Source organism: Hevea brasiliensis, chromosome 13 (assembly GCF_030052815.1).
Source record: "Hevea brasiliensis isolate MT/VB/25A 57/8 chromosome 13, ASM3005281v1, whole genome shotgun sequence".
In the NCBI taxonomy this organism is placed as follows: domain Eukaryota; kingdom Viridiplantae; phylum Streptophyta; class Magnoliopsida; order Malpighiales; family Euphorbiaceae; genus Hevea; species Hevea brasiliensis.
The window spans coordinates 16,780,526-16,801,496 of record NC_079505.1 but is presented as its reverse complement, the minus strand read 5'-3'; the positions used below and the strand labels follow the sequence as shown (position 1 = coordinate 16,801,496).

General features: G+C 35.0%; 1 pseudogene; it reads right to left on the bottom strand.

Annotated features, from left to right (window-relative positions):
- Nucleotides 1-19,480, bottom strand: part of LOC110650635 (C-type lectin receptor-like tyrosine-protein kinase At1g52310) — a 28,720-nt pseudogene extending 9,240 nt beyond the window's left edge.
- Nucleotides 19,481-20,971: the final 1,491 nt, after the last annotated feature.

Sequence of the window (20,971 nt, the reverse complement as noted above, 5' to 3'; positions counted from 1 at the left end):
TACTGAAAATGAAAAACAGATACAAAACATAATTTATAAATATTTAATCCAAACAATCTCATTTAGGAAGTCTCAAAACAGATTTTATAAAAACACACAGTTATATCATGCCATCAGAACAATGTTCATCTCAATAGCCGGAGGCTTATGAGGAATCTCAAGGCCAGCTAGCTCAATCTATGGGTACCCATTTAATTTTTTCCTCTACTGGCACACACCTCAACACTTCAGCCAGAGAGGGAATCAAAATTCAAAACTAATTCCTCCCACAAGTCATGCTAGTGAGGCATTCAAATATATGGTTATGACATTGTGGTTTCAAAACTATCTCAATAAATTTCCAAACATTTATTGATAATTAAAACAAATGTAATTAAATTTTCAACAATTTAGGTCAATAGCATAATATACATTTCAATCATCATTTTGCAATATAAATAAATCATAAATAATTTCATGCACTTTACAAAAGAAATTTAAAAAACATTTTATGTTGAGTACAAACCTTATGCGAGTTGCCTCTTAGCCTTGACTCGATGTCTAGGTTCTTTCTCGATATTCTTTTCAACTGAAACACACAATTTTACAGTGTTTCAGTATCACAATTTATTATAAATCCATTAAAGAATTTCACAATTACTTATTTCGAGTCCTAAAATGCTTAAATTAATGTTCTTAAAATTTTACCTTTTGAGGTTACTATTCACGATACTATTCACGTCAAATTGTTAACTTTCTTATGCTTAATAGGTATGGAAATTTCACTTTCACCCACATACCACATTTGTCACACCTTACCCCTCTGTAAGGCATAACATGATCCCGTAGAATACCTAATGAACTACCAAACTTCACCTACCGATAATTCATTAAGTACACTACAAGGGATTTTAAAACTATTTTCTTACATTTTGGAAGTGGTGAGCATTTTGGTATGAATTAAAATCATTTATTCAAAGCTTAAAAACTAGTAAAAATTTTTGTTCATTTTTATTTTTCCGTAAATTTTATAAAAATTTTGACAGAGTTCCGTCTGTATTTTGAGAAAACAGTTCTTCAAAAACCTGAGAAAAACACTTCCAATAAATTTTTCACAACTCCCAACCTCCAAATAATCTCCAGTCAACTCAATTCAATCCACTTCAAAATAATTCCACAATCCAATCAAAGTTTATCATCTCAAAATTTTTCATAACTTCATTCACAATGCATAAAGTATGAAATTCACAAATACAAATCTTAATTTACAAAAAGAAGTTTCAAAAATAATATTATTATAATTTATTAGACAACTGTTCAACTTTGCATTGATACATAAAACATTGTAATATTTACATCAAAATAACTACAAGGGTATAAAATAATACCCGTACAAAAATATCAATGTAGTCCTCAATATCAGTAGCAGCTTACTCTGCTGCCTTCTCCTTGCTCTTATCTGCGACAGCAAAATAAGCTATCGCTGAGTATAAAAATACTCAGTGGTGCACAATAAAAATTTAAAATACAATACATAAATCATTCATTGCCAAAACATAATTTAAATATTTCTCAATCACATTTCACAAATTATCAAAACTCATAATAACACAATTTGATCAAATAATTTAATAAACACAGTATTGCCAAATCATACACAACTTAAGTAATGACACAAAATTTCTGATCAATGCCGTGTTATACACCACGACAAAGCAATCTACAACCCCACTAATCGAAATCAATGAGGGAGGTGGCTAGCTAGCTAATGAGTACTCATCTGATCTACAACCTCAACTGGTAAACCAGAGAGGGAGGAAAAATAATCGATCTCACCCCATGAATGGAGGAGGAGTAATAAGGCACTGTCATACTAAGTGTGAATCAAAAATCCATTTCAAACATTTTATTCAAATAATTCATGAGAAATCCGATAAATTTCCAAAGTCATAATTTCATTCACAAGGTGGCAACACAATTCATGATTAACATCAATTTTTCATAAATTATACTAAATCAATTTTTCAATGACAAAATGCTCAATTAAGGTTTATTGTGCACAAACTTGACGTGAGTCGCCTCTAGGCCTTGACTCAGTCTCTCAGACCTTCCAAGTCTTTTTCAGCTGAAACACACAGTTTCACAGTGTTTCAGTACTATAACTTAGCATAAATCCAAAATAAATTCAAATTCACTTTTATCTAGTTTATATCTGTTAAACTCGACGTTCTTTAAATTTTGTGTTTCGGGGTTACTATTCACTACACTATTCAAGTCAATTTATTGACTTTCTAAGGCTTAATAGGTATGGGAATTTCAACTTCACCCACATACCACATTTTGGTCACCAAACTTGTTGGTTTTGGTTGTTTTCTCAAAACTTAGGTCTTTTAGGCAAAATTGCCAATTTTCAGTTTTGGAGTCTTAAGTTGCACTGTTCCATTGGTCATTTTACTGTTGGAATTTGACAAAACTTTCTTCATAGAAAATGTTCCCTAATGTCTTAAGTTTATTCTCCTTTTTGAATCACCCCAATTGGAGTTTTGTAGCTCAAGTTATGGCCATTTGAACCATGGCTGCCAGATTGGATTCAACCCAGAATTCTGGGCAATTTTTGGTGCTGGCAGTTTTGGGTCACCAACTTGGGGTGGCCAAATGACTTGGTTAATGGCATAATTTGGGTTTATATTCTTCATGAAAGTTTTAGGTCTATATCTCATCTAACGACTGGTAAAATTTCAGGTCATTTAGACTTGTCTAGCTCAAGTTATGACCAAATGAACAAATACTATTCATTTGGTCAGTTTGTACAGGGTAGCCTGCAATTTTCTAAGTTTGGTCAATTTGTTCACTAGGTTTTGGTCACTTTTTGGGCATGCTTCCTAAATGAAAATTGTGTCATTTAGTGTCTATTTTCATTCTCAATTGGTCTCATACCAATTGGACTTGTAAAATTTCATTTTTGGTCCCTCAAAGGTATCTTGGTCATGCTGCCAGCAGCATGACCATACTCAATCCGAATTTGGCTTTGATTCAAACACTTCTAACACACTTAATTAGGTCACAAATGACCATTTCTCACTTCACATTGGGTCAAAGACATTATTTACACATTTCTCACATTTTTGTCTCTAACCCTAAGTGTCCCAAAACCCTAACTTACTAACTTGTTGCATTTAACCACATTTAAGCATTTAATCATAATTATTGAACACAATTAAGCTCACATACACTTTCAAATCCACCAAATTCATGCATACATATATCAAAACCCTAGTTGGCCAAAATTCAACTTTGTCCTTCACAATTATTTTCTTTTGAATTTAAGTTAAAATCTAAGTTAAATTAACTTAAAACATATATTTTAAACTAAAAATTTCAATTTAAATTCTTACCTCACTTGAGCTTTCCAATCTTCTTAATTCCCCAATTTTTCTCTAATTTCTTTCTTCTACACTTCTTTTCAATACTCAAAATCAAGGTTTAACTTGAGGAACTAGGAAATTTATGGTGAAATTTAGAGTTTTGAAAGCTTAAATTTAAGCTCTCATGGAGGAACTTAGGGAGAGAAATGAGAGATGTGAGTGTTCACGGCAAACATGGAGAAGATGATAGAAAAATAGCTTTTTAATTTTTTTTTTATGTATAATTATCCTTCTTTTTGACTTAGTCAAAATTTCAAGTAATTAGAATTTAATTATGAGGTCATGTGTGATGTGACACACATGATGTCATAAGGCAATTTTCTTTTCTTTTTTCTTTTTCCTTTATTTTTCAATGGTTCTTTAATTTAATTTGTTATTCCAAAATTTTTTTTCTCCAATTTTATTTGACAGTTAGGTCAGGAGTCAGCTCTCGGGGTCAATTGACCAAATTGCCCCTCGCTGGTTCAACCCGGTTTGTAAATAATTCAATATTTCTTCCGACTCTCTGACCTAATTATTTGACTGGCTTAACAACCTTTTTTCATGATTTTCTCTTTTCCACTGTGTTCGTAATAGTCCTAAGGACAGCAGCGTCACATTTTACAGTTCGAAATTTGAGTTTAAATTGACTTCGCAATCATTCCCGAGAAGGTCACCCATCGCTGTGACTCTCGGCTCGTTTAACTTCTTATGTTCTGTTCTTCTTATTTATACTTAACCAATTGGCAATTACTAATTATTTGTGTTTATAGCTTATCTAGTTGTCTTAAGTGTGATTCTAATCCCCTTAATTGTCCGGTCCGACTCCGGTCACCGGAATAGTGAAATATACCAGGCTCTACAAATGGGGGTGTTACAATTCTTCCCTCCCCTTAAAATAAATTTTGTCTCAAAATTTTACCTAGTATCAATCTCTAAACAGCTGTGGGTGCTATCTCCTCATGTCCTCCTCTCGTTCCCAAGTAGCCTCCTGGCCCGAATGATGGCTCCACAACACTTTTACCAAGGGTATCTGCTTGTTCCGTAGCTGCTTAACCTTATAAGCCAGAATCACTATGGGTTCTTCCTCATATGTGAGGTCTGGATTCACTTCAATTTCTTCCACTGGTAGTACATGAGATGGGTCTGATCGATACCTTCTCAACATAGACACATGGAAGACATTATGTATCTTCTCTAACTCTGGAGGTAGTGCCAACCGATATGCCAAAGGACCCACTCTTTCCAGAACCTCATATGGCCAAATGAAACGAGGACTTAGTTTCCCCTTTCTTGCCAATCTCATAATTCTCTTCCAAGGAGAAACTTTGAGAAAAACTTTCTCACCCACTGCATACTCAATAACCCTTCTCTTCAAATCAATGTAGGACTTCTGACGGTTTGATGCAGTCTTAAGTCGATCTCTGATCACCCTGATTTTCTCTTCAGTCTGCTGAATAATTTCGGGTCCAATCATCTTTCTTTCACCCCACGTCATCCCAACACAACGGGGTTCTACATTTTCTGCCATACAAAGCTTCATATGGAGGCATCCCAATGCTTGATTGATAGCTGTTGTTATAAGCAAACTCAATCAAAGGCAAGTGTGTGTCCCAACTGCCCTCAAACTCAATCACACAAGCCCGTAGCATGTCCTCCAAGATCTGAATTATCCTTTCAGACTGGCCATCTGTCAATGGGTGGAATCCAATACTGAAGTTCAATCTAGTTCCTAGGGCTCTCTGAAGACTACCCCATAATCTAGAAGTGAACCTAGGATATCTGTCTGATACAATGGATACTGGCACTCCATGTAGTCTCACAATCTCATAAATGTACAACCTAGCCAATCTTTCTAAACTGTAGTCCATCCGAACTGACAGAAAATGAGCAGACTTGGTCAGTCTGTCAACAATGACCCATACTGCATCATGACTCTTCTGTGTCCTCGGAAGTCCCATCACAAAATCCATCATTATTCTCTCCCATTTCCGTTCTGGCACTGGTAGTGGATGTAATAACCCAGTTGGTACTTGGTGTTCTGCCTTCACTTGCTGACAAGTTAGGCATTTAGAAACAATCTCTGCCACATCTCTTTTCATACCCATCCACCAGTAATGCTCCTTTAGCTCTCTATACATTTTTGTACCACTAGGGTGCATGGCAAAAGGAGACTCATGTGCTTCCTTCAAAATGATCTGCCTCAAATCAACATCATTCGGAACACACATTCTGCCCTGGTGTAGCAATAGACCGTCATCTCTAATTAAGAATTCTGGTTTCTTACCCTGCCGAACTTCTTCTAATAACTTCTGATACCTTTCATCATTCTGAGCAGCCATTCTGATCTAATCAATCAATACTGGCTGTACATACCATGCAACTGCTGTCTGCCCATCATCATTAATCTCTAAGCTGGCATGCAATGATCTTAACTCATGCACCAAAGACAAAGGAGTAACCCGTAGACTTGCCATAGTCTTGCGACTTAAGGCATCAGCCACAACATTAGCTTTCCCTAGCTGATAGTCTATCAGACAGTCATAGTCTTTTATCAACTCTAACCACCTCCTCTGTCTCAAATTCAACTCTTTCTGGGTGCCCAAATACGTCAAACTCTTATGATCTGTGTAAATGTAACACTTTTCCCCATACAAATAGTGTCTCCAGATCTTAAGAGCGAACACAATGGCTACAAGCTCCAAGTCATGTGTCGGATAATTCCTCTCATGCGGTTTTAGCTGGCGCGATGCATAGGCAATGACATTTCGATCTTGCATCAATACACAGCCTAACCCATTGTGAGAAGCATCATCAGAATCGTGTATTCTTTACCCGGGGTAGATAAAGTCAGGACTGGAGCTTCAGTCAAACATTTCTTCAATTCATCAAAACTCTGTTGGCATTTATCCGTCCACTAAAATTTCACATCTTTTCTAAGCAGCTTGGTTAATGGAGATGCCAACATGGAGATTTCCTTCACAAACCGATGGTAGTATCCAGCTAAACCCAGAAAACTGAGAATCTCTGTGACATTTCTGGGTGGCCTCCAATTAAGGACAGCTTCAATCTTACTTGGATCTACCTCGATGCCCTCTTTTGATACTACATGCCCCAAGAAAGATATTTCCTTCAGCCAAAATTCACATTTCGATAATTTGGCATATAGCTGTTTCTCTCTCAAAGTTTGCAGTACAATGCGCAGATGTCTATCATGCTCTTCTGCACTCCTGGAATAGACCAATATATCATCAATGAATACTACAACAAACTGATCAAGGTATGGTCTGAAGATAGTGTTCATCAGATCCATAAAAGCAGCCGGAGCATTAGTTAACCCGAATGGCATGACTAAGAACTCATAATGGCCATTGCAGGTTCTGAAGGCAGTTTTAGCAATGCTCTGCTCTTGTACTTTCAGCTGATAATAACCTGATCTCAGGTCAATTTTGGAGAGCACAGCTGCACCCCTCAACTGATCAAACAAGTCATCAATGCGGGGCAATGGATATCTATTCTTTATTGTCACCTTATTTAACTGCCGATAATCAATACACAAGCGGAGAGTGCCATCTTTCTTCTTAACAAACAGCACTGGCGCTCCCCAAGGTGACACACTAGGGAGGATAAAGCCCTTGTCAAGCAACTCTTGTAATTGCACTTTCAATTCTTTTAGTTCTGCTGGTGCCATTCTGTATGGCGTTATGGAGATTGGGTCCACACCAGGCATAACATCAATCTCAAACTGCACCTCTCTTTCTGGAGGTAAGCCTGGCAATTCATCAGGAAACACATCTGGAAAGTCACATACAGTAGGAATGTCTCTTAGTGTTGGACTCCCTACTTGGGTGTCTATCACATGTGCCAAATATGCTTCACACCCCTTTCTGATCATCCTTCTGGCCAGTGTAGCTAAAATGATGTTTGAAGGCAATAACTGCCTCTCCCCATGTATTACTACATCACCATACTGAGGGAGACCAAAAGTGACTGTCTTCAGTCTACAGTCAATCATCGCATGATGCCTGGCTAACCAATCCATGCCCAAGATAATGTCATAATCTCTGAAGGGCATTTCAATCAAATCAGACAGAAAAGTGCATCCTTGGATCACCAAAGGATAGTCCCTATATAGTCTATTTACCCTGACCTCCTGGCCTAATGGACTAGTTACTAGCATATCATAGTCCATTGGTACACACTGAATAGCAATAGAACACATCACACTAGCACTAACATACGAATGTGTGGAGCCAAGATCAAATAACACATGTACATCTTGGTCAAGGATGGAGAAAATACCAGCTACTACGTCTGATATTTCAGCCTCCTCCCTCTGACGCATGGTATACACTCCGATAGTGCGCCATCGATCTTGGCCGTTAATGATTGCTTTGACTTCCAGGAGTGTTACCAGGACCCCTATCTCTGCCTCTACCTCTACTAGCTGACTGTGACCCTCTAGGTGCAGAGACTTATGCTGATCCTTCAGATATAGCAGAAGGTCCAGACCGGCGCAGACTAGTGCAATCCTTAGCAAAATGTCTGCTCCCTCCATAGTTAAAACATGCACCGGTGGCCTTAAAACAAATCCCACCGTGTGTTCTACCACAAGTTTCACACTGTCGTACTGATAGAGCTCCTCAGGGTGCTTGCTGGGTCTGCTGACTGCATCGGGTGGTCTTTGGCCGGAGAATCGCCTCTGCGGATCTACGAGCTAGATCCCCGCATCGCTTCCTCTTCCCAGAACTACTTTCAGGTGCTTGACCAGTAGTCTTTTCAGTCTTCTCTTTCTCTTGTGTACCCTTCTTCACTGCCCCTTCTGATTCTATCCTTTCCAATTCCAGGGCCTGTGAGATCAACTCAGAAAAATTCTGGTGTCTGAATCCTACAACTTGCATCCTCAGATTCGGCCTTAACCCAGACTCAAACCTCTTACATCTGTCTCTTGGGGTGGAGACTAAACTTCCAGCGTAGTGGCTCAGTCGAGAGAAGTCTCTCTCATATTCTGCTATGGTTCTGTCCCCTTGTTTCAAACTCAAAAATTCTTGTAACTTCATATCCACATATGCATCGGGGACCCACTTCTGTCGAAACTCCCACAAAAAGTCTGACCAAGTAAGGACTGGAGGTTCTACCAGGCTGTGGGGAATGGTCTTCCACCATTCATATGCATCCCCTTGCAACAAGGAAACATAATACTCGAACTTTACCTCTTGTGCACACTGCAGCTTCCTGAAAACCCGCTCTATTCGCTCTAACCACTGTTCTGCCTCCAGTGGATCCACAGTGCCTTTAAACTCGGTGGCCCCAAATTTCATCAATTTTTCATATTGCCGAACTGAGGGCTGTGGGTGTGCTATAGGTGCTTGCATCTGAGCTTGGAGTGGCACATTTCCCTCCATTTGCTAGAAAAACGTAGCCATCTGCTGTGCAAACTGAGTAGGAAACTGCGGTGCTGGACTAGGAGCTGGAGTGGCTGACCCACTCACGTTCTAGAGTGCTGGGGCTTCCCCGTGAACCTTAGCCTCAACAGATTGTTCTACGGAATGATCTCCTTCTTCCATTCCGTTTTCCCAAATTTTCTACTTCCTGAGATCAAACACAAGGAGGTTGACCTCCGTTAGTGCATATTCATGATGTAAATATGTTATATGTATCAATTAAAGACACTTGAGCAATTGTACTTGTCAAAGAAATATTCACACACATAGTCAAAATTTATTGGAAAACCATGCTCTGATACCACTAAAATATGTCACACCTTACCCCTCTGTAAGGCATAACATGATCCCGTAGAATAACTAATGAACTACCGAACTTCACCTACCGATAATTCATTAAGTACACTACAAGGGATTTTAAAACTATTTTCTTACATTTTGGAAGTGGTGAGCATTTTGGTATAAATTAAAATTATTTATTCAAAGCTTAAAAACTAGTAAAAATTTTTGTCCATTTTTATTTTTCCGTAAATTTTATAAAAGTTTTGACAGAGTTTCGTCTGTATTTTGAGAAAACAGTTCTTCAAATACCTGAGAAAAACACTTCCAATAAATTTTCCACAACTCCCAACCTCCAAATAATCTCAAGTCAACTCAATTCAATCCACTTCAAAATAATTCCACAATCCAATCAAAGTTTATCATCTCAAAATTTTTCATAACTTCATTCATAATGCATAAAGTATGAAATTCACAAATACAAATCTTAATTTACGAAAAGAAGTTCCAAAAATAATATTATTACAATTTATTATATAACTGCTCAACTTTACATTGATACATAAAACATTACAATATTTACATCAAAATAACTACAAGGGTATAAAATAATACCCATACAAAAATATCAGTGTAGTCCTCAATATCAGTAGCAGCTTACTCTGCTGCCTTCTCCTTGCTCTTATCTGAGACAGCAAAATAAGCTATCGCTGAGTATAAAAATACTCAGTGGTGCACAATAAAAATTTAAAATACAATACATAAATCATTTATTGACAAAACACAATTTAAATATTTCTCAATTACATTTCACAAATTATCAAAACTCATAATAACACAATTTGATCAAATAATTTAATAAACATAGTGTTGCCAAATCATACACAACTTAAGCAATGACACAAAATTTCTGATCAATGCCGTGTTGTACACCACGACAAAGCAATCTACAACCCCACTAATCAAAATCAATGAGGGAGGTGGCTAGCTAGCTAATGAGTACTCATCCGATCTACAACCTCAATTGGTAAACCAGAGAGGGAGGAAAAATAATCGATTTCACCCCATGAATGGAGGAGGAGTAACAAGGCACTGTCATGCTAAGTGTGAATCAAAAATCCATTTCAAATATTTTATTCAAATAATTCATGAGAAATCCGATAAATTTCCAAAGTCATAATTTCATTCACAAGGTGGCAACACAATTCATGATTAATATCAATTTTTCATAAATTATACTAAATCAATTTTTCAATGACAAAATGCCCAATTAAGGTTTATTGTGCACAAACCTGACGTGAGTCGCCTCTAGTCCTTGACTCAGTCTCTCAGACCTTCTAAGTCTTTTTCAGCTGAAACACACAGTTTCACAGTGTTTCAGTACCATAACTTAGCATAAATCCAAAATAAATTCAAATTCACTTTTATCTAGTTTATATCTGTTAAACTCGACGTTCTTTAAATTTTGTGTTTTGGGGTTACTATTCACTACACTATTCAAGTCAATTTGTTGACTTTCTAAGGCTTAGTAGTTATGGGAATTCCAACTTCACCCACATACCACATTTTGGTCACCAAACTTGTTGGTTTTGGTTGTTTTCTCAAAACTTAGGTCTTTTAGGCAAAATTGCCAATTTTCAGTTTTGGAGTCCTAAGTTGCACTGTTCCATTGGTCATTTTACTGTTGGAATTTGACAAAACTTTCTTCATAGAAAATGTTCCCTAATGTCTTAAGTTTATTCTCCTTTTTGAATCACCACAATTGGAGTTTTTTAGCTCAAGTTATGGCCATTTGAACCATGGCTGCCGGATTGGATTCAACCCAGAATTCTGGGCAATTTTTGGTGCTGGCAGTTTTGGGTCACCAATTTGGGGTGGCCAAATGACTTGGTTAATGGCATAATTTAGGTTTGTGTTCTTCATGAAAGTTTTAGGTCTATATCTCATCTAACGACTGGTAAAATTTCAGATCATTTTGACCTGCCTAGCTCAAGTTATGACCAAATGAACAAATACTATTCATTTGGTCAGTTTGTACAGGGCAGCCTGCAATTTTCTAAGTTTGGTCAATTTGTTCACTAGGTTTTGGTCACTTTTTGGGCATGCTTCCTAAATGAAAATTGTGTCATTTAGTGTCTATTTTCATTCCCAATTAGTCTCATACCAATTGGACTTGTAAAATTTCATTTTTGGTCCCTCAAAGGTATCTTGGTCATGCTGCCAGCAGCATGACCATACTCAATCCGAATTTGGCTTTGATTCAAACACTTCTAACACACTTAATTAGGTCACAAATGACCATTTCTCACTTCACATTGGGTCAAAGACATTATTTACACATTTCTCACATTTTTGTCTCTAACCCTAAGTGTCCCAAAACCCTAACTTACTAACTTGTTGCATTTAACCACATTTAAGCATTTAATCATAATTGTTGAACACAATTAAGCTCACATACACTTTCAAATCCACCAAATTCATGCATACATACATCAAAACCTTAGTTGGCCAAAATTCAACTTTGTCCTTCACAATTATTTTCTTTTGAATTTAAGTTAAAATCTAAGTTAAATTAACTCAAAACATATGTTTTAAACTAAAAATTTCAATTTAAATTCTTACCTCACTTGAGCTTTCCAATCTTCTTAATTCCTCAATTTTTCTCTAATTTCTTTCTTCTACACTTCTTTTCAATACTCAAAATCAAGGTTTAACTTGAGGAACTAGGAAATTTATGGTGAAATTTAGAGTTTTGAAAGCTTAAATTTAAGCTCTCATGGAGGAACTTAGGGAGAGAAATGAGAGAAGTGAGTGTTCACGGCAAACATGGAGAAGATGATAGAAAAATAGCTTTTTAATTTTGTTTTTATGTATAATTATCCTTCTTTTTGATTTAGTCAAAATTTCAAGTAATTAGAATTTAATTATGAGGTCATGTGTGATGTCACACACATGATGTCATAAGGCAATTTTCTTTTCTTTTTTCTTTTTCCTTTATTTTTCAATGGTTCTTTAATTTAATTTGCTATTCCAAAATTTTTTTTTCATCGATTTTATTTGACAGTTAGATCAGGAGTCAGCTCTCGGGGTCAATTGACCAAATTGCCCCTCGCCGGTTCAACCCGGTTTGTAAATAATTCAATATTTCTTCTGGCTTCCTGACCTAATTATTTGACTGGCTTAACAACCTTTTTTCGTGATTTTCTCTTTTCCACTGTGTTCATAATAGTCCTAAGGACCATAGCGTCACATTTTACGGTTCGAAATTTGAGTTTAAATCGACTTCGCAGTCGTTCCCGAGAAGGTCACCCATTGCTGTGACTCTCGGCTCGTTTAACTTCTTATGTTCTATTCTTCTTATTTATACTTAACCAATTGGCAATTACTAATTATTTGTGTTTATAGCTTATCTAGTTGTCTTAAGTGTGGTTCTAATCTCCTTAATTGTCTGGTCTGACTCCGGTCACCGAAATAGTAAAATATACCAGGCTATACAAATGGGGGTGTTACAACATTTTCATTACCTAATTTATTGGTTTTGATTGTTTCTTTAATTCTAGGTCTCTTAGGTACAATTTCATAATTTTCCAAATTTGGTGTCCTATTTTATACTGTTCCATTGGTCATGTTGCTATTAGAATTTGGCAAAGTGTTCTTCATAAAACTTGTTCCTTATTTTTTTAATTTTAATTCCCCTTTTGAATCACTCATTTGGAGTTTTGTAGCCCAAGTTATGGCCATTTGAACATGACTGGTCGGATTGGTCTACCATGAATTTCTAGGCACCTAATTTGATTCTGGCAAATTTGAATCACTAAATTTAGGTGGCAAAATGACTGGGTTATGGGCAGAATTTGGGTTGTTATTCTTCATGAAAGTTGTATTGCTATGTCATACATTTCCAATGCCACAAAAATCAAGCCATTTGGACCTGTATAGCTCCAGTTATGACCAACTGAACAAACACTGTTTATTTAATCATTTTGGTATAGTGGTAGTGCACTACACCCGAGTTTGACCTAATTGTTCACTAGGCTATGGTTATTTTCTAGGCATGATTTCTAAATGAAAATTGTGTCTTTATGTGTCTAATTTCATTCCCAATTGGTCTCACACCAATTGAGTTGGTAAAATTTCAATTTTACTCCCTGAAAGGGACCTAGGTCAAGCTGCCAGAATCTGTACACTACCCAATCCAAATTACAACTTGGTTCTACCAATTCACACACACCACAAATAGTCACAATTCACCATTTCTCAACTCAACTAAGGTCAATGGCACCAATTGACCAATTCTCCAAATTTTTCTCAATTTTTCACATGCTCAAAAACCCTAATTACATAAATTTAATATCTAAATCAAAGTATATATCCATGATCTACATGCCTATGCAACCTAAACAACCATTCAAACGCATTAAATTCATTTAATTCCATCTCCCTCTAATGCTGGCAGAATTCCCTAAAAGTCTCCCAACAATTGTTTTCTTTGATTTTTAGGTTAAAATCTAAGTTAAATTAACTTAATACATGTGCATCAAAATTAAAATTTCAAATTAAATTGCTTACCTTCACTTGAATTCCAATTCTTCAATTTCACTCCCTTTTTCCTTTTCTTTTCTTCTTCAAATGCTTGCTCAAGTGAAGTTAACAAGTTTTTATGGATTAATTTGGGGACAAAGTAGGGTTAAGTGGGAGTTTTAAAGCTTAACATAAGCTTTAAAGAAGGTGATCAATGGTGGAGAGAAGAGAGAATATGGGCTACCGAAAATTTGGAGAGGAAGATGAAGTTTTCTTTTTTAATTTTTGGTTATTTTAAGTCTTTAATAATAGATTTTGACTTGGTCAAAATTTGTAGGAAAATTATATTGGACTTATGATGTCATAATATGAGGTAGGCACGATGTAATTAAAGGCTTTCATTTCTTTTTCAATTTTTCTTAATTTTTTATTTGTTCTTTAATTTAATTCTCAATTTTGAAATTTTTATTTCTCCGATTTTATTGGACAGTTAGGTCAGGAATCACCTCTAGGGGTAAATTAACCAAATTGCCCCTCGTCGGTCTAATTCGGTTTATAAGTTATTCGATATTTCTTATGGATCCCTGACCTAATTATTTGACATGCTTAAAAATTCTTTTATGTGATTTTCTCTTTTCTACTGTATTCGCAATAGTCCTAAGGACCGTGGCGTCACATTTTCCAGTTCAAAATTTGGGTTAGGACTGACTTCGTAGTCACTTCCCGGTAAGGTCACCTATCGCTGTGACCCTCGGCTCATTTAACTTTTTATGCTTTGTTTTTCTTATTTTTACTTTTCCATCTGGTAATCTGTAACACCCCTATGTTCGGTAGTGCGTTCTACTATTCTGGTGACCAGTGTCTGTCCGGACAACTAGAATACCTGGAACTACACTTAGATGTTAGTGAGAAGACATAAAATAATGAAATAAAATAGAGGGAAATACAAGAAAAAAACAAAGGAAAAATAATAGCAATGAAATGTAATCAAATTAAACGAGTCAAAAACCGTAGCGATGGGTGACCGCACTGGGAAGTTGTGACGTGGACCTTTGACTAACCCTGGACGACGAGGAACCCTGGAAAATATTTTTAAGACTTAAATAAACATCTATTGAAGTATAAATGACATTAGAAATGTCAAAGAAAAATTAAGTAATTAGTACAAAGAAAAATGAGAAATCGAGAAACTGACAAAACTCGGTGTTACCGAAAAATCAGGAATACAACCCGAATAGGGGCATTGTGATCATTTGACACCCCGAGTTGCCTTTTGACCTAAATATCCATTAAAAATAAATGATATTAAACTTTGAAAATATCATGAAAAATAAAAATATAGTACATAATGTAAATAGTGGAAGTAATGAGGCAAACTTGCAAAATTTGGAAACTTTGAATAAACAACTATTATAATTTTCATTAGTGCTCCACTAACTTGTGATGTTTGACACATATCCAAGCTTTGGACAGCCACCTCCACTAAACAACCTTCTTCTTCATTCTTTCTTCTCCATTGCCGAACCAAGCTTTCTCCAAAGTCTCCCATGGCAGTCCACCATGCAATGGGCAATCCACCATCATCAATCCATCAATTCTTCTAAGTTTCTTCGCTAAAGTTGTTCTATACAACTTGGGCAGAAATTAGGGAGCAAGAAAGATAGGTTTTGGTAAGTTTTTAAGAAGCTTCAAAAGAGGTAAGTGGTTGTTTTCATTTCTTGTTTCATTAAAATTGTAACTAAGGTTGTGGGGAGTTGATTTATGGAAGAAAAGTTGAAGTTTTGATGAGTTAGGTTGAGCTCCATTTCGGCAGCCATGGAAGTCCAATATGTTGACTTGTTTTCTTCATGTATTGGATGATTTGGGATATTGATTTAAGTGTTTAAATGTATTGAAGTTCATTTCCATTTATAAAGTTTGAATGGTAAGCTTGAAAAGTGAAAATGAAAGTTTGATATGTATGTGTATTTTTTTTGGCAGCCTCATGATGAAGATTAAAGTGTTTAAATTCATGAAAATGTTGTTGAATTATGGTACCAAAAGTGGCAGCTTATGTGTATGGTTGAGTAGAGAATAAATGTGTAATAATTAGGAGTGTTTATGTGTATACATTGTAGGGTTTGGACCTTGTGAATTATGATTGCATTTGGTGCATTGTGAAATTATTATATTCTGTCCAAGTTGACCTATAATATAAAGTAATGAATGATTATAGTTAGTGCCAAATGCAGAATGGTTTGGAGAAGTGAGGATGTAGTTGGTAAATATGTGTTTGGTTTGGTGTTTGAAAGGCATGTAGAGGGCAGTGTGCAAATGAGCCTATAACCCTAAGTGTGTGACTCCAATTGGTATGAGGCCAATTAGAGGTGAAACTAGGCACAAAATGTGCCAACTTTCATGAAGAAAGCTTACCTAAATTCTGTCCAGAAAGTGACTTGAGAATTGACCAAATCTGGATTAGTGACTTGAAAACCTGAAAATTGACCATTTGGACAGCAGTTAGTTTTTTGGCCATAACTCACTCAAAACAGGTCCAAATGACCTGAAATTTTTACCATGGATAGATTAGACATAGAGCTACAACTCTTATGAAGATACCAAAACTCAGAAATGACCATAAGTAAGTCAAAATGCTTGCACAATTTCGGGTATAAAAACTACCAAAACCTGAAATGACCTAAAAATGACCTAAGTTTGCCATTTTAGTGCAATCTGACCAGTAATAGTAAAATGACCATAACTTGGTCTAGTAAACTCCAAATGACCTAAAATTTGTGGCAAAAGTTCACTATGACATAGACCTACAAGTTTGTAAGTCGGACCAAAAACCGAAAACCGAGGGAACTAGGTCGTCCGGCTAGGTCAAAACAGCATACTGAAATCCGATAAATTGCAATAAAATGCAATATACTTAAAAATGGAATTAGTAACTTATACCAACACTACAGGATCATAAAATGTGACATATTGGTAACATTAAAATTAATTCACCTAGAGTGCATCAAAGGTCAACATTATAGGTTGACTAAGGAAAGCAATAGTATTAAATAAATTAATTATTGAACCTTATTATTAGAGACAGTTTAAATGAGTACTGAAACACTTTAAATTGTGTGTTTCAGTTAGCAAAGACTCAGGGAAGGGGAAAGAAACACTGAGTCAGGGCCAAGAGGTTACACTTCAGAGGTTTGTGCACAACAGTATTTCTTTTGAATTTTTCAATTGAAATAAATTATGACAATTTATATGTTATTGTTTTAAATTGTGGAAAATTGTTTGAATGGAAATTTGATAGATACTTATTGCTTGAAAAATATTGCAAATGGTTTGAAACCACAGCTATCATGTATATTGATTGAATTTCTCGCTAGCTTATCTAGTAGGACGAATTGACTTTGAATTCCCTCTCTAGCTGAAGTGTTGAGGTGTGTGCCTGTTGAGGATAAATAGGATGAGTACTCATATTATTGTTAGCTAGCTATGTTATTCCTCACTAGCCATCAGCTTTTGGAACGAATTGAACTTTGGAAACATGATTAAACTGTATGTGTGATTTATTGATATTTATTGTGATATTATGAAATGGAGTTTAATTCTTTATGACATTCTCTGTCTTTTGAATTTAACTATGAATTTAAGTATCCACAGTTTATATGATTTATGGTTTATGGTTTTAAATTGCATTTTCTTAATATTGTGCACCACTGAGACATAGGCTCAGCGATAGTTTTTTCATTGCTGTCGCAGGTAGACAGATGGGCAGAGCAGCAGAGTAGGCTACTTGTGCTACATTTTGAGATTTCGCCGGGTATATTGAGTATACCATATTTTTGTAATTTTTGTTGTAATGTATGTGTACTGTATATATATATATTGTACTTGTTTTGAGCAGTTGTAAACTAAAATTGTAAATTATTTTAACCTGTAAAAATATTATGATATGTTTCTTTATTCTCAGCTTTTGGAACCACTGAAAATTATGTTGAATTGAGTTGACAAATGTTGAGAAATTTATTGTGTTAAACTATTATGGGAGTTTGGGATTGAAGAGATATATTGGAAGTGCTTTTTACAGGTTTTTGAAAAACTGTTTTATTCAAAATATAGATGACATTCTGCCAAAATTTTTACAGAAATTACTGATACTTCATATGTGTTATTTGGTTTCACTTCAGTAAAAAAAAATTTTAACACTTGTCAAAAGTGCTCACCACTGTAAAAAGAAATAAGAAAATGTTTAAAATCCCTTGTAGTGTATTTAATGGGTTATCAGTAGATGAAGTTTAGTAATTCATTAGGTATACTACGGGATCATGTTATGCCTTACAGAGGGGTAGGTGTGACATAATCACTATTTATTTTCGATCAGGACTTTTCTATATGTCTTAAAATATAGTTCTAGTCCTCTTAATTGTCCGGATCGACACCAGTCACCGGAACAGTATAATTTACCTGGCTATGCAAATAGGGGTGTTACAGTAAATGACTTGTTCCCTTCCTCACAGGTCCACTTATGTTCATTTTGTATAATTTATGTAATCAAGGGAAGTTTTAGAACTCCGCATGTGTAAGGGTTATTTAATTTGATTTGGGCTATAAAAGATTATGTCTCTTTTCTTTTGAAAATTTATGAACTTCTTATGATGCATGTGATGTTGAATGGACTGGGTATATGGCTTGGTTTGAGGGAGCTGAGCTTCCATTTGATCTTATTGTGATTTGTGGATCATTGTGAGGGTGAGTTGAGCTCCCCAACGGATTGGATTTTTGTGTTTACAAGTCGGGTGAGCAAAAAACTCTATGTTGGATAGTCCATATTATGGCCGGACTCTATCCGGTTGTTTACTTGAAATTGGGCCAAATATGGGTTTAAGTTTGGGTTGAAAGATAATTGGGCTTACTACGAGCTTCGGGGGCCTTATGCTGGCCAAAGTCCTAGTGCCGATTCGGCCCGCGAGTTCTGATCGTCGCAGTTGGGGTCTTCATAATTTTTTCTTCAATATTAATAAATTAATTATGTTCATTAAATTTATATTGATGCTAGATTTCGTGGCAATACATTGTATTTGGAGTATATATTAAATAATAATTAACATTTTTAAAAAAGCTGTGAATGTAACTGTGTTTATCTAATATTTCAATATTATATATATATATAAATGAAAAAGATATGGTTATATTTACGAAGATCAATCAATAAAAAAAAGTGAAATTCATTAATTAGAATTAATTATTTTTTAGAAAATTATAATTAATTAATATTTTAAAAAAAATAAACAGCGGTAATTCACATAAATTTAAAATTTATTAAAAATTGTATTTTTATTTTATTTATATTTTAAGTGTATTTTAATGAATAAAATAATTATTTATCATATAGTTATATAATATATAAATAAATATCAAGTTATGGGCATTTGATGCACGTGCTTCAAAAATACTAGTTAGTATAAATGTACGAAAATAATTTATTTAAATATGATTTATTATAGATAGATATATAATGTAAATTTTACGTATTTTATATATAAATTTTAAAAAAATTATAATTTAGTATCTAAAATTTAATAAATTAAATTATAAATTTTATTTAATCTTAAAGACTAAATAATAATTTATCTTAAAATTTTTAAATAAAAATTTTCTTAAATTTAAATACGATAACAATATTATGAGTCCTAAAAGCATACATGATTTTATAATTAAGTTCTAAAAGTGAAAATTTTTCCATTATAAATTTAGCAATCCACTTGTAAGTAGCTTACTATTCTTGAGTGCCACATTGGACTTGTGCTCATCAACCAACCTTATCACTTGACGTGCTTTGCTTTTACTGTCAAGAGAATCCGACATATACATGGACAATTAAGTCTTTTGCACCTCATTCTCATATATTCCCTAATATTTTTTATAATCTTTGCCCACCATCAACAACAGAATCAAACCACACCACAAAATCCCCTCAACCCATACATTTCATTGAATCAAGCCTTGCATTCACGGTTCCTTTCACCCTAGGTTGTTATTTAAGAGGAGAAATGAAGGACTTGCTGCTACCTTGGTTCCAAATGCCATTTCCGGCAATTCTATTACTGTTTAAGCTCAATGTGATCTTCCTCACATCCTCCATCCACATTAGTTCTTACCCCAACACCTTTTCCCAGCTGACAATGGATGAAGGAAAGGAACCGAGGTTTTGAACTTCTAGAATTTGCGATTTCTAGCTAATTCACCAGCCCAATCACCATTTTTTAATGTGGTGGCTGCCACGGTGACCATCGAGACCTCGACTCCATGTTGCATGCTCTAACTGGCCGATCCATCACCAGCGAGGGTGACTCACACGCCAAAAGTGAAATTTGTACGTGCATGAATAGTAGTGAGTAGCTCTAAATCCTGCAATTTCCATATTTCGATGGTGAAAACCTATAATGTGTTATTTGGGTAAGTGTAACTCAGTTAAGGATCAATTAAAATTCAAATTGAATTAAATTCTTTCTTCCATTTGTCGAGGGTCATTTCACATTATTCGTTCATATGCTTTCATTTTGGTGGGTGATATTGGGCAGTATAGCTATATTGATTTTATGATATGAAGGTTCTTTATAGTTGGCCAAAGCAACTAAGAATTTCAGATTATAATATTAAGTAAAATATTGAAGAAGTCCACTTGTTGATATGGGTGAGCGGTGGCCAATTGCTTATTGTCATAGTTCACAAATGGTTTGGGGAATACATTATATATTAAATTTTATCCACTTATGCTTGTCTCTTACCCTTACCATTTTCTTGCCTTTTTTTTTTTTTTTAATTAAAAGTATCTTTCCCTTTACCCTTAGACTCTTTTTGCCACCATCAACAACAGAATCCTTTACTCGACTAGTTCCTAGTTTTAACTTTCTTATGTTTTCTCTTGGTTTTACAATTCTAAATCATCATCATCATCATATCAGAAAGTTATTCACCTTCAATTTCATATCCCTCATCTTCATTATCTTCATCTACTTTTCTATCTCTTCATTCATATCCTCATCTTCTATAAGCGAAAGGTGCTTTCACTAACACTGAAATTTACTAATTCTTTAACAACATCATTTAACTTTAGACACCTAATCAGACACCGCATTCATTAATGTGTTTGCAACACTACACTGGAACTACCTTCTCACCACTTAATAAAATCTCATATTTATCTTCCACATATATTAATCTTACCATTTTCCATTAAAAAAGACAATAACTCACATAAAAAAATTAGATAATTTTTTCATAATAAATTAAAACCAATTGGTGACATTAAAATTTAATGATAAATTAAATAATTGCATGCGAAATATATATGTG